This window comes from Jaculus jaculus, chromosome 17 (genome assembly GCF_020740685.1).
Source record: "Jaculus jaculus isolate mJacJac1 chromosome 17, mJacJac1.mat.Y.cur, whole genome shotgun sequence".
Classification (NCBI taxonomy): Eukaryota; Metazoa; Chordata; class Mammalia; order Rodentia; family Dipodidae; genus Jaculus; species Jaculus jaculus.
In genome coordinates this window covers 33871273-33892316 of record NC_059118.1, presented here as the reverse complement: position 1 = coordinate 33892316, position 21044 = coordinate 33871273, and the positions used below count along the sequence as shown (strand labels likewise).

Here is a 21044-nt window from a genome sequence, read left to right as displayed (position 1 = left end):
ACAGCCAACTCCCCCCTGCCACCGCCATGCAGGAGCTCAGCTCACTCTCTTGCTCCCTTCCATCTGCTGTAGTAGAAGTGACGTCCAGCCTCTGCTCTACCATCCTTTCCCTGCGGGATGAAGCTTCCCCTTGAGACTAGAAGCCAAAATAAACCATTCCTCCCCTCAGTTGCTTTTGACTGGGGCAATGAGAAGGTGACTTCAACAAGGAATTTAAAAAAAAAAATCAGCCAGGTGTGGTGGTGCACACCTTTAATCCCAGCACTCAGGAGGCAGAGGTAGGAGGATTGCCATGAGTTCGAGGCCACCCTGAGACTCCATAGTGAATGCCAGGTCAGCCTGGACTAGAGTGAGACCCTACCTCGAAAACCAAACAAACAAAAAAAATCAAACGTAAATTTTATAGAACTTATTTCCTCTAGTCAGAAAAACAACAAGACACGGCTGAGAGGAAAAGCATGTGATACAGAGGGAGCCCAGAGCTTCAGGGGACAGGGACCTCCTTCCATTTGCCCTGTCTACCACTGTGGTCCCAACACTAACCCTTGACATCTTCCAATATTGACATTAGAAATCACAGATATGAGCCGGGCATGGTGTGACCCACTTTTAACCCCAGCACTTACAAGGCAGAGGTAGGAGGATTGCTGTGAGTTCAAGACCAGACTACAGAGTGGATTCCAGGTCAGCCTGGGTTAGAGTGAGACCCTACCTCAAAAAAAAAAAAAAAAAATCACATGTAATCACATATATGAGTTTGATCTCTCACTTTCAAGTTGGTTAACGTCAAGTAAGTAAATCATGCTTACAACCCTGACCACTTGCCAATGAAAAAGAACCATGTCAGAAAACTGTAGCTGTTACGAAAAACCCTACTTAATCCTCACCATCATAGTTTACAACTGCTTTCACACTCAGTGCCTCAGTTGTCTTCCCTTTCCATGGGGTCAGAAGCAATCACAGACTTTGACTTCCACCCACAGTGGTGACCACATCCAAATGGTTCCGGATATCAAAGCTTTAAGTTGCTCCAAAGCTCACTGTTTAAAAAAATTATTAATTTGCATGTGTGTTTGTGTATGGGAGTGGCAAGGTCTCTTGATGCTGCAAAACGAATGCCAGTCCAGGTTTAAGTGGGTGGCTCAGAACTGAACCCAAGTCAGCAGCTTTGCAAACAAGCAACTTCAACCACTGAGTCAGAGTCCCAGAGGGTTGGAGAGCTCTCACTTTGACCACTAGACAGTCAGAGTTTTCAGATTGTTTTCATGGATGATAATCTCTGGTTTAACTTGGCTGTTTGATAAAAACAAAGTAGCATGCTGGGCCGTACTTGTGATACCAGTACTCAAGAGGCAGAGTTCTAGCTCAAGGCGTTCAAGAAGTTGCCTGGAGTCCAAAGCTAACCTCAACTACACAGTGAGGCTGAGACGAGCCTAGGCTACCTGGGATCCTATAAAAAAAAAAAAAAATCAAAAAATGCTATTACTTATGTCTTTCTAAAATTAATTCACTTGCATGACAACTTCTACTAAAATACATCCCTGCGTTTCACGGCTGGCACCTCACTGACCTGTAATACTAAAAACTGCAAGGACTGGGCCCCTCAAAAAAATGTTCCCTGGACCAAATTAAACCTAAGGAAACAGTAAGAAATGAATGTAAGCCTTTGCTCAAGGGGGAAAAAAAAGAAAAATAAACAGAGTAAGCTCTCCAATGAAAGAGTGTAGGAACCTAAAGATTTGTTTGTTCACAAAAGCTGAAACACTAGCTTGCTATCAAGCTAAAGGGTCAATTTTATACTACCTTGATATTGTCTTTCTACCAAATTATTAATGAACATCATTAAAACACTCTGTAGACTCATGCATCAAGCCTCAAAATTCTAGTCTGCATTGATTTTTATCTATAAACAGAATAAAGTATATATTTATCATCAAGGTCAAAAATGGGGATTAAAAAAAAAGCAATCAATATAGCCATAAAGACAAAGTGAAATACGGCAATGTGTAAATGCAGCCTGTGCTCTTTTACTATCCCGGGCGGTTGGGGGGGGGGGACATGGCGCATGTGTGGAAGTCTCAGGACAGCTTGGGGTTGTTGGTTCTTTCCTTCCACCTTTGTTGGAGACAATGTCTCTATTGTTTTGCCACTGAGAAGGTAAGTCTAGCTGGCCGGTGAGCTTCGGGACTCTCCTGAATCCTCCTTCCATTACCACAGGCTTACATGCCACTGCACATCCAGCTTTAAATGGGTTCTGGGGATCTGAACTCCAATGCACAGGCTTCCAGACCAAGCACCTTTCAGTATGGAGTCACCTGGCCAGCCCACAGCCTGTTCTTTGTGAGGCATTCAAACTGCTTGATGAGCACTGGTTTTAGGCCACAGGCTGCTCTGTCTTCCTCCACTCTGGCGTTACAGTAGGGATCTGTGCAAGTTATCTGGAGGGCAGAGAGTCCTCATGTTTTCTTTGCAATCAGCTTGTATTTTATGGAGGACGGATACATACCTATATACCAGGAGTTGTCACCAAAATATTCTTGTAAGCCGGGCATGGTGGCACACACCTTTAATCCAAGCACTTGGGAGGCAGAGGTAGGAGGACTGCTGTGAGTTCAAGGCCACCCTGCGACTCCGTAGTGAATTCCAGGTCAGCCTGGGCTACAGTGAGACCCTACCTCAAAAAAACAAAACAAAACAAAATTTTATATATATATTCTTGTAGTTTTAATAATTGTGAATTGCTCAAAAAGTTATAAGAACTCAGTTTATGAGGTTAGGGATTTAGCTTAGTGGTAGAACACTTGCCTTTGGGCTTGGCCCTTAGCACTGTAAGGAGAACAAAAATGGAGGGAGGTAGAGAGATTAAATTTTAAAAAATAACTCAATTTATATATAAGTTAATGTTTTCTTCACAATTGGAAGAAAACTTTATGAACAAAGTGATCTCTAGCTCACCTAGAAAATATTTTCTGGTAACACTAGCTTCTTTTAATTTTTTTTTTTTTTGAGGCAAGTTGTTACTTTAGCCCAGGCTGGGCCTGGAACTCATTCAAGACACTCCTACTCTTCAGCTTCCTGAGGGTTGGGGTGCAAGTCATGAGCTGCTAAAACAAGGGTTTTCTATAAGAGGGCAAGACTTACAGGGGCTGAAGAGAAGCCTGCCCACCTGGGTTTGACTCCCCAGTGCCCACGTGACGGCAACTGCACAAAGCGGTGCCTGAGGCTGGAGTTCATTTGCAGTGGCAGGAGGCCCTGACACGCCCTTAGTCATTCTCTCTTTCCTTCTCCTTCCCTCCCTCCTTCCCTTCCTCTTAAATAAAATAAGTAAATATATTTTTTAAAAGACTTCTAGGTAAGATGATGGATCAGAAGCTTCACCCATGAAGCACAGGGAAAGAAATCACCAACATAATGTCCAAGAAGCCCTGTTCCCACAAGAGATAAGACCCGGAAGTGAACTCGCTGAGCCAGGTGAGCCGGCCACGGGAAAGCAGGGCAGGGCCACGGCCGGTCAGCATGGCTCTATGGACGTGCCCGCTCAGCCCAGCAGCTGAGTCAGCTGCCAGCCCCCCGAGGTGCTCTCCCCACACAGCCCACCCTGAAAGAGCAAAAGCTCAAGGGGGGCGGGGGTCCCGGGAAATCTGCGGCTAAGTCTCGCAGGCTCCCCTCCGGCATGCGCCAGCAGGGGAGCACCAAAACCGTAGCTGAGGCCCAGGGCTCCCCGTGCCCCCGGTGCCCTTTATCCACACAGCACCTAACCGAGCCAAGCAGAAAGCGCACAAAGAAGGGAACCCGCAGCAGGGCGTGGTGGCGCACACCTTTAATCCCAGCACTCGGGAGGCACAGTTAGGAGGATTGCCGTGAGTTCGAGGCCACCCTGAGACTACATACTGAATTCCAGGTCAGCCTGGGCCAGAGTGAGACCCTACCTCGAAAAACCAAAAAAAAAAAAGGGGGGGGTGACCGGCGCCTCAACTCAGCTCATGTGGGCTAGAAACTCGCTCAAGATAACAGATGGGATCTGAACTATCCTGCAGGAAGACAACCCCCAAATCTGGTTCTATAGGTTAGAACTAGAAGCACAAATTGCACCTCCTCCATCAGTGCACTTTGCTAAATGAAGCATCACAGGAGAGAAAGAATTCAAAGACCCATCCCAAAAAAGGCATACTGGCTGAGCTAATATTTTTCTTGGTCAATTTAATGTTCACTTAGTATACTTTGCCTTTTTAGGTTGTGTCTTTGTAAACTTTGGTTAATTTTTTGTTATTTGTGGTATTTTTTATTTTATTTATTTGCAAGGGGAGAAGGAAAACGAGAATTTGAGAATGGGTGCACTAGGGCCCCTAGTCACACAAGTGAACTCAAGACGCATGCTCACTTCATGCATCTGGCTTTATGTGAGTACTGAGGAACTGAACGTGGGTCATTGGGCTTTGTAGTCAAGCACCTTAACTGCTCAGCCATCTCTCCAGCCATATTTTTAGTATTTCGGTGTGTGTGTTTTATAAATATTTTTATTATTTGAGAGGAATTTTATTATTTGTTTATTTAAGATACTATTCTTTATTGAGAAGGAGGGAGGGGAAGAGGGAGGAAGAGAAAGGGAGTGGCATGCCAGGGCCTCCAGCCCTGCAAACGTTGCATCACATCATACATCTGGCTCACGTGGGTCCTGGGGAATCGAACTGGGTCCTGCAGGCAAGCACCTTAACCACTAAGCTATCTCTCAGCCCTTTTGTGTGTTTTTTGAATGTTTAAATATTTTTATCTAGTTAGTTGTTTATTTTTTATTTATTGATTTGAGAGGGAGGGAGAAAGGGCATGCCAGGGCCCCCCTGCTGCTACAAACAAACTCCAGACACAATGCCACTTTGTGCAGCTGACTTTACACAGGTACTGGGGAATCAAACCCAACAGGATTTGCAAATAAGCACCTTTAGCCATTCAGCCTTCTCTCCAGCCCTGGTTTTTTTTGTTTTTTTTGTTTGTTTGTTTGTTTGTTTGTTTTTATTTATTTATTTGAGAGCAACAGACAGAGAAAGATGCAGATAGAGAGAGAGAAAGAATGGGCGTGCCAGGGCCTCCAGCCACTGCAAACGAACTCCAGATGCGTGCGCCCCCTTGTGCATCTGGCTAACGTGGGTCCTGGGGAATCGAGCCTCGAACCGGGGTCCTTAGGCTTCACAGGCAAGCACTTAACCACTAAGCCATCTCTCCAGCCCTCCAGCCCTGTTTTTAACATTTTTATATTTTAGTGCCCATGTTTTAATCTCTACTCTTGCACATCAATCTCATAATGGTTTTACTTTTGCTTGCACTTTGCTCAGCTCAGTTAGGTTTCTGGATTGTTCCATATGTTCCTCCACCCCGTCTACAACTGGGCAGGTACTCTCTACCACTCTTCCCACTCATGTACCTTCTCTCTCATCCCAAACTCTTTCCTCTTTATCACTTCCATATACCTCTTACCTACAACCTGCCACAGCTTTAACCTTTTAAGCTCTGTGGACACTAACAAGACCCAAAATTTCCCTTCTAGACACTACGCCACCTTGATCTTGCTCACAGTAGATATAACATTCATCTCTATCCTCACCCTCCCTTCCTCCATCCTATTTCTATAGAAACTGTAATCCCCTGCACACCACCCTTGTTTGTTTATCCTCCAACAGTTCTTGATGTCAGAGGGACCACTGTTGCTAAATGGCTGGGATGACCTCTGCAGAGTGGGCACCTGCAGCAGCCATGGTCACTTCTGCAGTTAATGTTCTACTCTAGAAGTAACATGGACACACCACACATGCTACACCCAATGTGCAGACACACAGACATACAAACAACCTCAAGATTCTCTCTTACCCCAGTCGGAATGGCTAGCATTAAAAAAATACATGAAGGCTGGAGAGATGGCTTAGCAGTTAAAGCACTTGCTTGCAAAGCCTGAAAGCCCAGGTTCAATTCCCCAGAACCCATGTTTACATGTTTTCCCAGATGCACAAAGTGCCACATGTATCTGGAGTCTGTTTGCAGTGGCAGGAAGCCCTGGCATGACCCCCCACTCTCTCTCTCAATAAATAATATGTTTTAAAAATAAAACAAATGACAATGCTCGTGCCCACTAAATCACCGGCTATTGTCACTGCCCTTGTTGTCCACCCAACTAGGTGGTAATAGACTATTGCTGAAGACATGCCTGTGGTGCAGGACACTGAGGAGCCAAGCTGGAACTGAGCGGGAAGCCTCCCTGTTGACTCGCTTTCGTAGAGGTAGATGGTGCTATGCAGGGTGTTGGGGGAGAAAAGGCATTAACCGTCTTACCCAGCTGTAGACCCTGTGCATTATACAACCCACCTATCAGGCAAGATGAGCTCTACAATACAATAGTGGTATGACTTTTTTGTTGTTGTTGTTCATTTATTTATTTATTTATTTATTTGAGAATGACACACACAGAGAAAGAGGCAGAGAGAGAGAATGGGCGCGCCAGGGCCTCCAGCCACTGCAAACAAACTCCAGACACATGCGCCCCCTTGTGCATCTGGCTAACGTGGATCCTGAGGAAACGAGCCTCGAATCAGGGTCCTGAGGCTTCACAGGCAAGCACTGAACTGCTAAGCCATCTCTCCAGCCCTGGTATGACTTTTATGGATGTAACTAATGCATGATTGAATTTGAGTCCTGTTCCATAGGAGGGAATCCGTACCTTGTACTGTATACCCGGTCAAAAGTCCATGGCTGGGGAAGTCATAGGCCCAAGGGGAAGCTACCACCGTTGCTTTGCTAAATGAACATGTGCCCAGTTTCCTAAATATTTATATTTGTGCCCATGAGAAGTGCTACTCTCAGCTTTGCTCAGAGCAGCTTCTGTTTGCAATAGGTATCAGTGACTGCAAAGACTCCCAACAGGTCAAAGTGCTGAGAATAAATGACTGAGAGCTTGGCCCTAAGTGGGACATCTGTATTAATTCCCCCAAGGCTCAAGGAAAATCGTGGAAAAGGAAAGAATGTAAGAACTGAAGGATGGGGAGGAGTGCTGTGGAATGCTTTCTGACATGACATGGTCACTGCCCTCTGACCTCACAGCAGCTGTGGGGACCTGCACAAAATTGAGCCCATGAATATTCCGAAATGTAGGAGGAGCTCACTGGGTCCCACCCCACCCTGAGGAGCTACTGGCCAGAAATGGTTGCTAGGACAGGGAGGATCATTTTCTTCACTGGTGTAGCTAATGGTAAATTGCCTGCGCTCTGATAAATAATCCCAAATCATGCTCAGGCAAGCAACCCTAATTAAACTAAGCGGGTCATAAAAAAGAGGAAAGACAAAAGGGTTCTCTGTGTGTGTTGTGTGTGGTGTGTGTGTGTTGTATGTGGTGTGTGTGGTGTGTGTGCGTGCTTGCAGAGGCTAACGGAGGACATTCTCTTGCCCTCCTCTATCACTCTTCCATCTTATTTCCTTGAGATAGAGTCTCTCATACTTAGAGCCTGAAGCTCACCATTTTCAGTTAGACTGGCTGACCAGGGAGCCGTGACCGCCCTCCTGCCAGTGCAGGGGTTACAGGCGTGCATGGCCATGCCCAGCTTGAGGGAAAAGCATCCTGATCATCTGACTCCTCATCCTTTCTGTGTCTGCACTATTGTTAAAAACAAAATTTGCTTGTACAGAAGCCATGCCACATATTTCTCTCATATTAAAAAAAAAAAGTCAAAAATGGGCTAAAGAGATGCAGTTAAGGCATTTGCCTGCAAAGCCCAAGGACCCAGGTTTAATTCCCCAGGACCCACATAAGCCAGAAACACAAGGTGGCACATGCATTTACAGTGGCCGGATGCTCTGGCACACCCATTCTCTCTATCTGCTTCTATCTTTCCTCAAATAAATGAATAAAGTAAAATAAAAAAAATTTTAAAAGTCAGAGTACTGAAAAGAAATATGATGATCAAAGTTGACACAGCCTTGCATCTCATGTGACCTCATATAGCAGCAAAGTTCCTAGCAATCAAAATTATGTAATCATTTTATAACCAATAACCTTTAGGTAGTAAAAAGGACTCTTTTTTTTTTCTACTTTTAATCATCACCCACAGTAAAATGTTGATTCAGAACCTGATGACATGATGAGTTTTAGATGCTGAAACAAATACAGGTGGAGACCAGAAGAAACCCCTGGGCCTTCTTTCATAGCCAGAGCACAGGCCATGGAAACACCCAGAACAACTCAGGAAAGTGAAGTTGAGCCGGAAGTGGAAAAAGCTCACATGTAAAAGGGGAAAGAATGTTCCATTTCAAGGCTTCCATACGAGGGCAGCTCCCTAGGGAACGAGGCCCCTGAGGAGGAGGAACACAACTTCTCACAGGCAGCCTGATAAACTATGAATGGTCTTGGGCTGGCAATGAGGGCTCTAAATTATTCTCTGACCTCACACCTACCCTGACCTGTCCATACCAACCACTGCACACTCATTTTAGAATTCTAACCTTATGGGTTCATGGAGACTGTCTTCAAGTGTGTATTCTCCCTAAGGGCTTATGGACATAATTCAAAGGCCTAAGACCAGAATCAAGACATATTCCTAATCTAGAAATTTCCAGAGGCAGATTCTGACACCTTGGAGAAAAAAAAACATTCCTTACAAAACTACCTAATTTCTACATAAGGTGAAGTTCTTACCTCCAACTCCAGAGGCACCCCATGGATCACCACGAGCTTACTGTAAGCCCACTCCAGCTCTACCCAAGAAAGTAAAGACAAGCCAAAAACGGTCTTAATGGCATAACCAGAGAAGAGACTGCTGCCTTGACCTCTAAGAATGCCTCCAAGCAAACAGTAAAGAAGGACTAAGTGGAATAAAAACAAATAACAAAGACTGGTCACTATTATTTGTCAGATGAAAGCCACTCATGGAATACTGCAAGTTAAAATGTGTAGCCACAGGGCTAGAGGTATAATTTAGTTGATAGTATACTGACCTGGCCTGCATGGACCCTACATTCAGTCCACAGCATGCCATAAAACCAGGTGTGGCGGACATGCCTGTGGCCCTAGGTGTAACCCGGGAAGTGGAGGCAGGAAGATCAGAAGTTCAAGATCATCCTTTGCTACATAATGAGTTCAAACCCAGCCTAGGATATATATGGACCCTGCCTCAAAAAAAAAAAAAAAAAAAATTCCTTACGGCCATTTTAAGCTAAGCCCCTAGTAGAGTAACCACGGATATCTGATTATCAGTGCTCTCAGTGGCTGAAGTCAGACAGACCTGAGGTCAAATCTCAACTCAGCCACATGTCAAATGTGTGAACCTCAGATAAGAGAATTTTTATCTAAGCTTTGGCTTTTCTTTTTATTTATTTATGAGGCTAGTAAATGCACCAACCTTACTGGATGTTTTGTAAAGATTAATGATGTAGCTGGTATCTAGAAAATATTCTCTAAAACTATTTACTAATATATATTACCATTATCGTGAGAAAGTTATATAATGTAGACTTTTACAGAAAGCCATTAATAAACTAATGTTTACTACTTAGGCATTTTTTAAATATATGACACATTAATTTCAACATACTTCCTTATTTCACATTTGTCTAATCAACTGTCACTAATATCATGACTTAAAAGAAACTTCTGAAAGAACATACCACTTCCTGTCAAAAATGAAGGTGATGGGGCTGGAGAGATGGCTTAGTGGTTAAGTGCTTACCGGTAAGTCTAAGGACCCACGTAAGCCAGATGCACAAGGTAGCGCATACATATGAAGTTCATTTGCAGTGGCTGGAGGCCCTGACACAACCATTCTCTCTCTCTGCCTCTTTCTCTGTCTGTCACTCTCAAATAAATAAAAATGAACAAAAATGTTTTAAAAAATGAAGACGATGCAGTGTGCCATCCAGCAGTGTACTCTTGCGTGACTTAATGGAAAGGCAGTGTTTTGCAAAGGAGTTACCTGCAACATCTGCTCCAAGTAAATATATTCCAAAACACCTCTTGAGCTGGAACTCTGGGTTAGAAATACTGCCTTGTGGCCTTGTTTTTCCAGGTACAGTCTGATCACAATTCCCTATTGTTCTCTCTCTCCTCCCCACATTACTAAGTCATAAGCACCACCCTGCAATGCAACGTTCTCTAGGACCCAGTTCATCATGCCTGGTAATGTAGAATGTCCCAAATCAATTCAATGCTCAAGCATTTTTGAGCCAAACTGTATCTTCAATCGCCAACAAGCTAAGCTACCAATACACACTCCAGACTCTTCTCAACTCCCCCATGTACAGATTCTCAGGTCCCCAGCCTCACCCAATCCCAAAACTACTTTGTATATACTCTGTTGAGTCTCATCTCTTCCGATGACACAGGCCACCAAATTTCCTCCCATACGTTGGTCTCAGAGTGCTTTTTTTTTTTTTTTTTTTTCAGTTTTTCGAGGCAGGGTCTCACTCTAGCCCAGGCTGACCTGGAATTCACTATGGAGCCTCAGGGTGGCCTTAAACTCATGGTGATCCTCCTACCTCTGCCTCCCAAGTGCTGGGATTAAAGGCATGCGCTACCACGCCCAGCTCCAGAGTGCTTTCATTCACAGAATGTTTCAAGCTAGATGGTCCTGTAACCAACTCAAGTTAATCCTGTAACCAATAACTTCAAAAAGCAGGGGTTAAAGAAAAAAGCTTGGGCCTAGTGACAGAGAAACTGAAGCACTGTCTCTAGCTATGACATTAACCATCTTAGTTAAGCATATCTCAGCTCCTCCTCTGTAAAGTAAGGTCATGGACAAGATAAAGTACTATCTTATAGCTTATCGTCCTAACTGCCCATCCTCCTGATGCCAAAAACACAATTTATTCATGTAATAACTGCTGAGTGTCTGATGCCACAAAGCAATGCTGAGCACTATAAGGATCAAGTGTAAAGACTGTATCTCAAAGGGCTTATCTTCTGGAATAAGAAATATGACAATTACATCAATAACTGTAAGACACAGAAAAGACATAATGTCCCAATAAGAAGTGCTTATAAATTTTAAAAAAAGATATAATGAACCCCCTATTAACATTCTAACCCTGAAACATTTTCAACATATCTTCCAGAGCTCTGCCTAATCATTTTACCAAATACTTCTCTCTTAAAAAAAAAAAAAAAAAAAAAAGTTATTTATCTGCAAGCAGAATTAGAGAGAATGGGTGCACCAGGGCCTCTTGCCCCTGCAAATGAACTCCAGATGCATGTGGCATTTTGTGCATCTGGATTTACATGGGCACTGAGGAATAGAACCCAGGCTGTCAGGCTTTGCAAGCAAGTGCCTATAACCTATAATCGCTGAGCCATCTCTCCAGCCCTCAAATGCTTCCTTCTTTATATCACTTTTCTTGTTTGATTTGCTTTCTTCTAAATATTTTTTATTTATTTATTTATTTGCAAGCAAAGAGAGAGAGGAGAATATGGGCATGCCATCACCTATTGCCACTGCAAATGAACCCCAGATGCACACACCACTTTGTGTATATGGCTTATGTGGGTACTGCAGAATTGAACCCAGTTTTGGAAGTTATCACCTTAACTACTAAGCCATCTCTCCAGCCCATGCTTTTATTTATTTATTTATTTATTTATTTATTTTTGACAAAGGGTATTACTATGTAGTCCTGGCTGGTCTGAAACTATATAGACTGGACTAACTTCAAACTTGTAGTGATCTTCCTGCCTCCGCTGGGTTTGCAAGCATGTGCCACCACGTTTGGTCCTTTACATCATTCCTTAAGTCCGTGCACTCCATTCTGCATTTATGCTTAAACTAGTTCATGTGAATGGTCTCCATTTTATGTTTATCCCATCTCCAGCATTCCCACTAAATAATTTCTGATCTTTTATCAAAGTAAGAGAATCAAAGAATCATTTCAAGTACTGTTTGTCTTGCTATTGCTCTAAGGTGGCCTCCCTCATGTTACAGAGCATTCACGTCAAATCCCTTTAAGGATCTATCTATATTTCATTTCTCTTCCTCCTACAAACAGTGGTAAAGAATGCAAGTTGAATTTATTACTAAGATGTTTAAGTCTTACACTTTAACACAATTTACACACCTGAAGCGGGGCATGGGAATACATGCCTGCAATCCTAGTACTTGGGAGGTAGAGGCAGGAGGATCAGGACCCTGTCTCAAAAACAAACAAAAAAGAGAGCTGGGGAGATGGCTTAGCGGTTAAGCACTTGCCTGTGAAGCCTAGGGACCCCGGTTCGAAGCTCGATTCCCCAAGACCCACGTTAGCCAGATGCACAAGGGGGTACACGCATCTGGAGTTCGTTTGCAGTGGCTGGAAGCCCTGGCTTGCCCATTCTCTCTGTCCCTCTCTCTCTCTCTCTCTCTCTGCCTCTTTGTCTGTCACTCTCAAATAAATAAATAAAAATTAAAAATTAAAAAAAAAAAGAATTCATATACCTCACAACTTCTTGGTCAGAACTGAGATATATTCTAAATCATAATTTAGAAAATGGGATACAAAAGGCTGGACAACACCACAGACAGCAGTAGTGAGACAAATGTGCTAGGATTCTGAAGAGGGAGGGCTACTTCTAGCAGCACAAAGAAAGCTTCCTAGGCTGGAGAGATGGCTTAGAGGGTAAGGCACTTGCTGGCAAAGCCAAAGGACCCAGGTTCGATTCCCCAGTATCCACATAAAGCTAGATGCACAAGGTGATGCCTGTGTCTGGAGTTCATTTACAGTGGCTAGCGGCCCTGCATACCCATTCTCATTCTCTCTCTCAGATAAACAAATAAAATATTTTTAAAAAGAGAGAAAGCACGGAAGGAAGGAAGGAAACTAGCTAGCTTCTCTAGAAGGATAACCTGAGTTACACCCTGAGCATGAGCAAAACTTCAGCAGGAGGGAGACAAACAAGCACTCCAGCCCAGAAGAGCAGCAACTTTGGTCTCAAGACCAGCAAACTAGCAGGGGGACTTGAGGGACACTCAGTGAAATTAGTTTATAAAGTATGAACAAGCTAAGGCCCAAAACCAACTAATTTTCTGCTTCAGTCCAAGTGCCTACGATAAGGTGGGAAAGAAGAAAAGCTTAATTTTGTAACCAATGGTGAGTAGACTATCCATCAACAAGGTGTGGTAAAAAGATCTGGAAATCAGAAAAGCTGGTCTCCAGGCCTCGCTTTGCCCAGAGGGCCTGGGAGGGACATCCACAGCAAGTCACCTAACCTCACTGGTCTCAGCTTTCTCATTTGTAAACTGAAACAGTTGAACTGGCTGACCTTGGAGGTCCTTACGGTCCCAAACTAGACCAACTGTATATTATTTCTGCCATTGAAACATTCATCGCGGTGGGAGGATGGAAGGGGGTGTCCCTGTATCCCTTTTCCAAGTTTTTCTTCCCCTGGACTTAAGTTCACTATTTTCTAAACTTACTACCCCCACATCACAAATTTAACACTTTACTATAGAATGTCACTAAAGAATTCAATTTTAAGGGAAGTTAACTGCAAGCAGGGTAATTAAATGCCCTTGCTTTATCTTTGTGCGAGGAATGATTCGTGAGTGCTCTCTGAAGTTCTGCCTAGGGTTCAGAGTTTCTGTAAGAAACTGTGCCCTTGGCCTCATGGAGGTGTATACAGCCTCAGGGTAAACTCTATCTTCCTATAACCCATAAAATGTGACAGGGAAAATAATGGGGAAAGGTGAGTGCACTCACTCACCTAAAAGATACCTTCTCTGCGTGGTGGCACACGCCTTTAATCCCAGCAATCGCGTGAGTTCCTGCCATCCAGGTCAGCCTGGGCTAGAGTGAGATCCTATCTCAAAATAAATAAATAAATAAAAACTTCTTCATAATGCACAACACAACGAAGCCTGGAGGAAGGGTACAGTAATGTTGAAAGGTAAGGGGAGGATTTTTTTTTTTTTAATTGTGTAGTCCAAATTTGCAAACGCAGCTATCTGCGGAAAGTTTTTGGCCCCGACATTCTCTGCAGACTGACCTTCCTTAGCTGCACCCAGCGGTCCTCAAGATCAGGAAGGCACTAACCCAGCAAACCACGGATGCCCTTTCATTCTGGCCCTATTGATCCTATGCGCCAAAGACAGAGAACACCCCGGAACTCAAGCGACCTCTGCATCAGAAAACCTCAAAACTCGCCGAGAGCCAGTCGAAGTTTAAGACAGAAAACTTAGCAGCAGCCTTCTGTGGGCAGCGGATCCGAGCGCACTTCTCCGCGCCGAGTGGAATCAGTTACCCGCGGGACTCGACACCTGCGCGCCGCGCCGCGCCGCCCCGACCCGCTGCCCCGCGGGGCGGAGGAACCCCGGCCCAGACCCGCGGCGCGGGGCAGCCGCACTTCCAGGCTCCAGCCCGCGTCCCGCGCCCCGCGTCGCGCACCCATCCCGCGTCCCGCGTCTCGCACCCCCGGCTCGCGTACCTGCGGCGGGCGGCCGTGCTCAGCTCGAGCTCGCGATCCCGGAGCCCGCAGGTCCGCGCCGCTGCGGCTCCCCCGCCCGGCCCCGCGCACACTGCGCAGGCTCGCCGGCTCCGGTCCGCACACTGGGAATCCACTCGCCGGGATGTGGCTGCAGCTCCCAGCCAAGAGCCCTGACTCCGAGGGGAGGCTCGGTGAAGGGAGAGCGGCAGGTGCCCCGGGAGGCTCCGGCGGGAGGTGGGGGGCGCGGCCAAAGCTACCTCTGCTGCCAAGCACTTCACCAAGGGTAACTGCGACCAGCCACACCCCGAAGTGAGTTGGGCGCAGCAGTTCTCAAGCAAGTGTGCGTCTGAATTACCTGGAAGCCTGGTTAAAACAAATCCCACACCCAGTTTCAAATTCAGTACTTCTTAAAATGTGTATTTCTACTGTGTTCTGGGGAAAGCTGGTGCTATTAATGTGGGTACCGCACTTTGAAAACTACGGATCGAGAGGGAAGGTCTTTATTAAAGTAAAAATGCTTTCTCTCCTCTTTGTCCCTTTTGATATTTCAGATATCACTTCCTCTTCCTTTAACAGCTACATCTGCTTAAAATAAATACCTAGAGCGCAACTCAACAACGGCGAAATGTTTTTCACCAGTGTTGAGTGAAGTAAATGGTACATAGCTTTAAGAGTTCTCATAATACTTTGCTTGTAGGATAATCCATAGTTGTGCCCATCCTTAATCCCAGCTGAGCCCAGGGAACAGAATCCATCCTTATTTTGCTGCCCTTGACTTAAAGCCCTGTGTGATCCTTAGCACTGAGCCCAGTACCTGATAAAAAACAGGCACCCAAAATCAAAAAATTTATAGAGTCAAACGATAATGATAACACAACATATCAAAATCTCTGGGACACAATGAAGGCAGTTCTAAGAGGTAAATTTATAGCCTTAAGTGCCTATATTAAGAAATTAGAAAGGTTGCAAGTAAACGACCTAATGCTTCTTCACCTTAAAGCTTGGAAAAAGAAGAACAAGGCAAACCAAAAAACAGGCACCCAAACTACCTTTAAATGGTAGCAATAATCTACAGAAGATCAAAATTGTTTTAACCTCCTCCAGATGGATGTGCAAATAGTTATGGAAGTAGGTAGGCTCAAGAGGGGTTGGATAAGGATTTCTTCCTATATTCTACCTAGGGAAAAAAATTTATTTTTTTGATATATGTATATATCATATTTGGTATCTACCTGAGCTCAAATCCACAAGAGGAGATAAGTCTCACAAGATAAAATATTTCTTTAAACATATAGGTACTAGATGGCTAGCCATTTCATTCTTAGGTGTTGTCCAAGAAAAATTAAAACATAGACTTAAAGGTTTAAACACAATGTGCACAGCTTTCCCCCCCCCCCCCTTACAATAGCTCCAATCTGGAAGGAACTGCACTGTCACCAGCAGGTGAATGAAATAGCAAATTGGGTTAGCTCTGTCCCATGAAATATTAGCGATTTTAGTAAAAAGAACAGCCAGGGCTTGGGGAGCTAGCTCAGTGGATAAAGTACATGCCGCACAAGCATGAGGACTGGAGTTCAGACCCTAGCTCCCACATAAATGCCTGCATAGGCATGGCAGTCAGAGACAGGAATCCCCATGGCAAGTTGCCTAGCTAGACTAGCTGAATCAGTATGCTCTGGACTCAACTGAGAGACCTTGCCTCTGCACATAAAGACAAACCGAATGTCAACCTCTAGTTTCCACACACATATGCATGCATAGCCACACACACATACATATACACACAAAATACATGTACACACATATACAAGAATGGTATACTCAATACATGTTTCAATATGAATAAGTAAATCTCCAAAATCATGCTAAGCAGAAGAAGCCAAGGATAAAATATATCATATATAACTTCATTTCTTTTCTTTTTTCTTTTTTTTTTTTTGGTTTTGGTCTCACTCTAGCCCAGGGTGACCTGGAATCCATTATGTAGTCTCAGGGTGGCCTGGAACTCTCCTACCTCCTACCTCTGCCTCCTGAGTGCTGGGATTAAAGGCATGTGCCTCCACACCTTCACAGATGAATACAATCACCTAAGCTTATGGGACACTTTATCTGTTTTTTTTTGTTTTTTTTTTTTTTTTTTTTTTTTGGTTTTTCGAGGTAGGGTCTCACTCTGGCTCAGGCTGACCTGGAATTCACTATGTAGTCTCAGGGTGGCCTCGAACTCTCGGAGATCCTCCTACCTCTGCCTCCCGAGTGCTGGGATTAAAGGCCTGCGCCACCACGCCCGGCACACTTTATAATTTTTATTTATTTCAAAGAGGCAGAGAGAGGGGGCCTCCAACCACAGCAAACAAACCAGATGTGTGTCACCTTGTGCACCTGGCTTACATGGGTCCTGGGGAATCAAACCTGGTTCCTTTGGTTTTGCAGGCAAGTGCCTTGGGGGTTGGAGAAATTGGTCAGTGGTTAAAGGCACTTGGTTGCATAATTTGATGGCCCAAATTCAATGATTCCCTAGTACCCACAAAGGCCAGATGTATAAAGTGACACATATATCTAGAGTTTATTTGCAGTGGCAGGAGGCCATAATGCACCCATATTCTCTCTCCCTTTACAAATAAATAAATAATATTAGAAAAAATAAAAACACTGAAAATATATTCATACTCTCTCTCCCCTCTGGCAAATAAATGACTAAAATATTTTTAAATGAAAGCATTGAAAGTAGTAGCATCAGGAAATAATAATTCACAGTAATGGGTGTTTACTTGGCACAAGTGTACTGTGTTTATAGTAATCATACATTCCAGTTTTTCTAGATTACTCCCAATTTTGACTATTTGCTAACACATGAATTAGGTTCAATCATGCATTCCAGCTGTTAGTTTAGAAAAACAACTTTACTAACTAGAACTGAAACAGGGATAATTTTCTAGATGCTCTATAGCTTGTGTAAAAATATAACTGGCTGGAGAGATAGCTCAGTGGTTAAGTGCACTTCCTGCACACGCATGAAGGCCTGAGAGCACCCAAGTTCCAACCTCCACAACCCACAAAAACAACTGGGCATGATCAGATGCACACACACACACACACACACACACACACAGCCACACTGGGATCAGTAAGAAACTTGGCTCGAATAAGAATACAGAAGAGCAACGGACCGAGACACCAGATGGTCTGCTCATCCACTACAGGCAAGCACACCCAGCACAAGTGAGCACATGGGGCACTGCACAGGCACACAGATGGGCACACACCACACACACACACGCAAAAAATATTCAAAACAATAGCTAAGAGTATTGAGCTTCTATTAATTTAACAGTCACCATTTCAAGCACTTCACAGTAATTTTTCATAGAATACTTTTTAATTTTTTTATTTCAGAGAGAGAGAGAATCGGCATGCCAGAGCCTCAGCCACTAAAATTGAACTCCAGGCGCCTGTGCCCCTAGTGGACATGTGTGACATTGTGCTTTCCTCATCTTGTGTGTCTGGCTTACATGGGATCTGGAGAGTCAGGTGCCTTAACCACTAAGCCATGTCTCCAGCCTTCATAGAATACTTTTACTTATTTATTAGAGGCAGAGAATGTTAAGGGCCAGGGTCTTGTGCACTGGAAACAAAACCAAGACACTTGCACCACTTTGTACATCTAGTCTTATGTGGGTACTGGGAAATTAAACCAGGGCTGACAGGCTTTGCAAGAAAATGCCTTTAACCACTGAGCCATCTCCCCAGCTCTGTAGGTGAAATTGTTTTATATAATTACATGATGAATATATAGATTTAACACTTTTCCATAACACAACTAAATGAAAACATCTTTCAGTCTGGCAGCGGCAGCTTGGGGCGGGCCGGGGGCAGCTGCGGCAGCGGTGGTGGAGGTCAGCTCAGCTGGCACTTTGGGGAGCTGCTGCACCTCAAAGCCAAGCCCCTGCTTGTGGTCCATTGCTGGCTCCCCAGTGTGTGCAGATGAATGATGGCGTGAACATCCTTCAGTCTCATTTGTGAAGCTGGAAGCTGAAGCTATTCCTAAAATACCTGAAAAATAAGAAATCAGTTCTGCCCCCCACTTTTCTGTTTTTCAAGACTTCTCAGAAAATTGACCAATTATTTGGTGACCATGCCCCAGAGTTGACAAAACAATTTTTAAAAAGTTCAGCACCGCGCCTGCAGCAGCCCCTTCCCTCCCAGTGCTAAGGAGCATCTCAAAGGTCTCAAGAAGCTGCCCTCTGCATGTAGTTTATGAAGCGCACACAAGCAGATGGTGGAAATCCTTCACAAACATAATATTCAGCTTAGCAATTTTGACTTCTCAGATGAAGAAGTTTGACAGGGGCTCAGAACCTACTCCAATTGGCCCACCTATCCCCAGCTCTACGTTTCTGGAGAGCTCCTAGGAGGACTTGACATAGTCAAGGAGCTAGAGGCATCTGAAGCGTTGGGTACAATTTGTCCCAGAGCTCCCAAGTTAAAGGAAAGGCTCAAAGTACCAGCAAATACTGCTTCTGTGACGCTCTTTATGAAAGGAAGCAAGCAGGAAGCAAAATGTGGATTCAGCAAAGAACTTCTGGAAATACTGAATAGGACCAGTGTTGACTATGAAACATTTGACATATTGGAGGATGAAGGAGTGTGGCAAGGGAAGAGACTGAGTAAGGAAAGGTGGAGGGAGGGCTAATCACAATCTAAGAGGATATAAATAAGTCATATGGAAACCTACTTTGGACAATGGAACACTCAGGAGCTGTAGATTGTTGCTAGAAAATTTTCAGTTCCAGGGATGGGATACCTTCCAGAGAGTTGTTGGCCAGGGAGGTTCCTGATGCCCCCAAAACATTACAGGCCATTGCCAAGGCCCTTTGGTCTCCCACCAGGAATAGATGGTAAGACCCCATTGATGAAGATTCCACATACTTGGGCTGCAAGGCCACTGAGAAATCCTGCTGGAACTGAGCTGATAACCTTCTCCAGGTAGAACAGCTGACAGAAAGTTGGAAAAAGCCATTCTGCATGCAGTTCAGTGGGGGAAAGAGAAATTGCCAGTGAAGATACTCAACAGTGGACACTGCAAGCCAGGCCAAATGAGCCAATGGGTGCAATAGTGGCAGGTCTGTCATGGTGGAAACCACCTTCCCTCTAATGGACTAGAGGCCCGCTCCATGGGAGGGAACACATCCCTGATACTGAAAACTTAAAACAGGGGTAGTCATGAGCCCTAGGGGTGTAACATCTGCTGTTGCCTGGCTAAATGTATATACTATGCTTATCAAACTGCCCAGTAAGCACTTCTCTTAATGTTCATACCCATAAATAATGCTACTCTCACTTTTGGTCGAGAACCTTCCTTTTTCAGATGGCAGTGACCTTGGGATGACTCAGAAGGCATCATGGTGCTTGAAAGAAGTGACGGGAGTGCTCAGTACTGCAATATCTCTATCACACCTTCCAAGGCTCAGGGTCTACTGTGGAAGAGGTGGTGGAAAGAATGTAAGAACCAAAGGAAGGGTAGGACTCCTTACAACATGCTCCCTCCAGATACAAAATGGCCTGGATATCCATGACCTCACAGTGCCTGACACTACCTACACAAGACCATCATAATAGGAGGAAAAGATCATGACATTAAAATAAAAGAGATTGATTGAGAGGGGGAGGGTATATGATGGAGAGTGGAGTTTCAAAGGGGAAAGTGGGGGGAGGGAGGGCATTACCATGGGATATTGTTTATAATCATGGAAGTTGTTAATAAAAAAAAAGTGTGGCAAGGATTGAAGAAGTATTCGAACAGCCAACCTATCCTCAGCTATATGTGAAGGGTGAGCATGTTGGAAGACTGGATATTATGAAGGAACCAAAATAAAGTGGTGAATTGTTGCTTAAACTGAGAGGAAAAAATTAACAAATATTCAACGTGGTGCTCTAACTATTGCAAGAAATATTTACTGACCGTGGAGCAGTTCATGATTTGGTCCTCAGAAGTGGACTAAGAATAGAAAAGATGCTACTTATCCAGTTATGCTTTGTGTATTTCATAAGGTTGTGCTAAATAAATTTTTTCCACCAAAACCAGAATGCAATAAATACCTTCAAATTCATGTAGAAAAATCTTTCGTGTAGAGACAATCTTTTCTCCATTTCCCAAAGATCCATCTAGTTTATGAGTTTATTTTCCTAGGTTCTTATATACCTAGACTTCCTGAAAATGTACCTCTTTACTCTACACACATTCTGGATATCGTGAGTATCTGGGATATGGCTTGTGTTCCCAGAGCATGGTAGCTTCTAAAAACCTTAAAACCACAACAAGCCTTGATCCTGAAACAGCAGCCACCTACAGACTCCAATTTTACTTCCCATTTAAGAAAAGCTAGAAGCATCTAAGAACACATTTCTAGTATATATTAATTGTAAAAAAGAATGGGTTTCACTGCACTATTTTCATATATGCATATAACTAAAGTCCTTTGTTCATATTTCTTCCTCCCCATTAGTCTCTCATGCCCCTTTTCTGCTCTCCCTGGTCCCTTTACAAATAGTCCCTCTTGTATTTTTATGGGTTTGTGTTTTTGCTTGCTTATTTTTAATCTAGAAGCCAAGTATGATTACCTATTGT

General features: G+C 44.1%; 1 protein-coding gene and 1 pseudogene across 2 annotated transcripts in view; one reads left to right on the top strand and one right to left on the bottom strand.

Annotated features, from left to right (window-relative positions):
- Pls1 (plastin 1) overlaps positions 1–14495 on the bottom strand; it is a 137940-nt gene extending 123445 nt beyond the window's left edge. The window contains exon 1 of one of the 2 annotated variants that reach the window (XM_045136626.1): positions 14420–14495. The gene's annotated coding sequence lies outside the window, so the exon portion shown is untranslated. Of the gene's footprint in view, positions 1–13699; positions 13796–14419 lie in introns of those variants that run through there. The other variant, XM_045136627.1, reaches the window with a different exon arrangement.
- A 3745-nt stretch (positions 14496–18240) lies between these two features.
- On the top strand, positions 18241–20330 carry LOC101598008 (annotated as a pseudogene).
- The last annotated feature ends 714 nt before the right edge of the window (positions 20331–21044 follow it).